Source organism: Lepidochelys kempii, chromosome 7, assembly GCF_965140285.1.
Source record: "Lepidochelys kempii isolate rLepKem1 chromosome 7, rLepKem1.hap1, whole genome shotgun sequence".
Classification (NCBI taxonomy): Eukaryota; Metazoa; Chordata; order Testudines; family Cheloniidae; genus Lepidochelys; species Lepidochelys kempii.
The window spans coordinates 70002995-70007238 of NC_136386.1; positions in this window are offsets into that span (position 1 = coordinate 70002995).

Below are 4244 nucleotides of genomic sequence, written 5' to 3' on the forward strand. Positions count from 1 at the left end.
ATCCATGAGAGGACCTTTCCTCTCATCCCATGACAGCTTACTTTGCATAAGAGCCTTTGGTGAGTGACCTTGTCAAAGGCTTTCTGAAAATCTAAGAACACTCTATCCACTGGATCCCCCTTGTCCATATGCTTGTTGACCCCCTCAAAGAATTCTAGTAGATTGGTGAGGCATGATTTCCCTTTACAAAAACAATGTTGACTCTTCCCCATCTATACGTCTGACCATTTTCTTCTTGAAAACTGTTATCATGTCCCCCCTCAGTCTTCTCTCCAGAATAAAAAAACCCCAATTTTTTCAATCTTCTCTCATAGATCATGTTTTCTAGACCTTTAATCATTTTTTTTGCTCTCCCCTGGACTTTATCTAATTTGTCCACATTTTTGTTGAAACATGTTGCCCAGAACTGGACACAATACTCCAGTTGAGGACTAATCAGTATGGAGTAGAGGAGAAGAATTACTTCTTGTGTCTTACTTACAATACCTCAGCTAATACATCCCAGAATTATGGTTGCTTTTTTTGCAACAATGTTACACTGTTGACTCATATTTAGCTTGTGATCCACTATGACCCCTAGATCCCTTTTCGCAGTGCTCCTTCCGAGGCAGTGATTTCTGATTTTGTATCTGTGCAACTGATTTTTCCTTCCTAAGTGCAGTATTTGTATTTATCCTTATTGTCTACCTTGTCTGAACAAGGTAATCAGACTGTCACAGCTAAATATGAGATGGAACAGATTGTTAAGCATAAGGAGTTTATGCATGTTGCAAGAAACTAATCAAAATGAAGTGGACAATTAACAACTCTGTAGTCAAAGGATAAAGGAGAGTAAGTGGATTTCAGATTGTTGTAATGAGACATGATAATCAGTCTCTACTGAGTCCATAATTTTTGTTGTCTAGCAGAGTTATAAATTTAAGTTCCCAGGCTCATCTTTTGGAAGTATTGTGCAAATTTCCTGTGAGGATGAGGACTGAAAGGCTGGATGTGGAGCGATGGTTTTGTGAAAAGCATTTGCCCAGAGGTGAAAGGGTGTTTTTGTCTTTTATCATTGTTCTGTGTGAGTTTGGGAGCCTAGTGATTATCCAGTTTCACCCACATAGATGGTGTTGGGGCATTTGATGCACTCTGAGGTACACCACATGGGATAGACATCTATTAGACCCATGGACCTTGAAAGGTGTGTTGAGGGGTATTGATAATCGTTGCTGTGGAGATAGGGCTGTAAGTTTTGCATCTGTTGTTCTGGCAGTGTCTGGTGCTGCTTTGAGTTGGTGCATCCTGATCTGTGGAGAGCTGCCTCCTGGTGGTGAGGTTGGTGAGGTTTGGTGTTGTGTGAAGGCAGAAGAGGGGGTTCAGGAAAGATATTTTTTCAGTATATAGTCCCCATCGAGTATGAGTTTAAAGATAACTTGTATGGCTTCCAGTGTGGGGTGATAGGCAACAACCAGGGGTGCACAGTCAATTTTTTTCTTTTTTTCTACTGAAGCAGATTCTCTTGGGGGAACTAGGATGGCCTATTTCATGATGTGATCTACTTCTTCCATGGAGCGCCCTTGTTTGGTGAAGGTTATTTTAAGTCTGTTTAAGGTGTGTATCCTGGACTTTCCCCTCAGAGCATATTCTCTGGTATCTCTGAGCCTGGCTGTAGAGAACAGATTTCTTGGTGTGCCTATGGTAGATGCTGGATCAGTGGAGATACGTGTGGTGATCCGTGAATTTCTTGTATATAGTCATCTGTAGGGTTCCATCGTTGAAGATTATCATGGTGTCCAGGAAGCTGATGCTGGTGTGAGAGTATTCTAGACAGAGTTTGGATGGGTGAAAGTTGCTGAAGTTCATCTGTCTAGAGGCTGAAAATACCTTCTCTGGTATATCATCGTTTTCATCTTGCATTTTTTCCAGAAACTTTTCCTTGCAATGGCTTATGAAAAAGTTGGCATATTGGGGAACCCGTCTAGCTGATAAATTTTGATCAAAGCAAAGTAATGCACACTGGAAAACATAATTCCACCTACCGGTACAAAATTATTGGATCTAAATTAACTGTTACCATTCAAGAAACAGAACTTGGGGTCATCATGAATAATGCTCCAAAAAACATCAGCTCAGTATGCAGCAGCATTCATAAAAGCTAACAATGTTAGGGAACATTAGGAAAGAGATAGATAATAAGACTCAAAATATCATAACACCTCTATATAAATCCACGGTACGCCAACACCTTGAATACTACATGCAGTTCTGGTCACTGCATTCCAAAAAAGATATATTAGAATTGGAAAAGTACGGAGAAGGGAAACAAAAGTGATTTAGGGGTATGGAACAGTTTCTGTATGAGGAGAGAATAAAAGACTGGGACTGTTCAGTTTGGAAAAGAGATGACTGAGAGGGGATATGACAGAGGTCTATAAAATCATGAATGGTATGGAGAAAGTGAATAAGGAAATGTTGTTTACTCCTTCACATAATACAAGAACCAGGCATCACCCAATGCAATTAAAAGGTGGCATGTTTAAAACTAACATGAGGAAGTACTACTTCATGTAGTGCACAGTCAACCTGTGGAACTCATTGCCGGGGATGCTGTAAAGGCCAAAAGTATAACTGGGTTCAAAAGTAATTAAATAAGTTCATGGAAGATGTGTCCATCAATGACTATTAGCCAAGATACTCAGGAATGCAACCCCATGCTCTGGGTTTCCCTAAGCTTCTAACTGCTAGAAGCTGGGACAGGACCACAGGGGATGAATCATTTGATAAATAGCCCCATTCTGTTCATTTGCTCTGGTACCAGTCACTATCAAAAGACAGGATACTGGGCTAGATGGACCATTGATCTGACCCAGTATGGTCATTTTAATGTTCTTACCCCTGGCTGTTCCCATAGTTTGAGCAAAATGTTCATTGTTGAATTTAAAGTTGTTATGGGGTCAGGATGAAATGGATGAGTTTGGTGATGTGTTTGAGGTGGATATCTGAGTGTTGTCCATTTTCTTGTAGGTATTTGAGGCAGGCAGTGCTGCAATCACTGAGGAATATTGGTGTATAAGTGACATCCATGGTATAAAGTATGGTGTTTTAAGGGAGGGTGTTACAGAGTTTCTGGAGAAAGTTGTTTGTGAGCTGGAGAAACTTGCCCTTTGTATGGAGAGTGATTTGAGGATGGTTTCTATGAGTCCTAATATTTCTTCAGTAAGAGTGCTTTGATCAGCTATGATGAGCCTGCTGCATGCCCTTGTTTGTGTCTTAGGAGGCATGTAGAAGGTTTCTGGGGTGGGTTCATGGGGAATGAGGTTGCAGAGGAAACAAACAATAGGGCTGATAGTTGCTTGCTGTAATATTGAATCTTAATGAAAACATCCCAGTTTTCTGGGGCACTACTCCATCTTTAAATCTCGGGGTTGGGAAGCAGATCTGCAGATTGACTTCAATGAAGCAAATCGATTTACACTGGCTGAAGATCTGCCCCTGAAGCTTTTATAAATGTTGTCTTCCTCTTCCTCCTTCTCAACGCAGCTATAATATGTATTATTTATATTGCATATACTAGGAAGGCAATCCCTGCCCCCAAAGACTTTGCAGCTACAGCTCAGTTTTATGAAACAATGCAATAAATGGCTGAGCTAGACATTTTTGGGTGAAGATAAGGTGACAGTAAAACATAAGCACTTTTTCACAGTAGGTTCTATAGACATAAGAGAAGGTTTACACAGGCCACTTAGTTGACCAACTCTCTTGAAAACTCAAAGTTGGTCACTTTTGGTAGCCATCTAACTACAATCTTGCAAGAACTGCCCCTCAGCATTCTTTCAGAGTAACAGCCGTGTTAGTCTGTATTCGCAAAAAGAAAAGGAGTACTTGTGGCACCTTAGAGACTAACCAATTTATTTGAGCATAAGCTTTCGTGAGCTACAGCTCACTTCATCGGATGCATACTGTGGAAACTGCAGAAGACATTATATACACGGAGACCATGAAACAATACCTCCTCCCATCCCACTCTCCTGCTGGTAATAGCTTATCTAAAGTGATCACTCTCCTTACAATGTGTATGATAATCAAGGTGGGCCATTTCCAACACAAATCCAGGTTTTCTCAACCCCCCCCAAAAAAAACACACATACACACAACCTCACTCTCCTGCTGGTAATAGCTTATCCAAAGTGACCACTCTCCCTACAATGTGCATGATAATCAAGGTGGGCCATTTCCAGCACAAATCCAGGTCTTCTCACCTC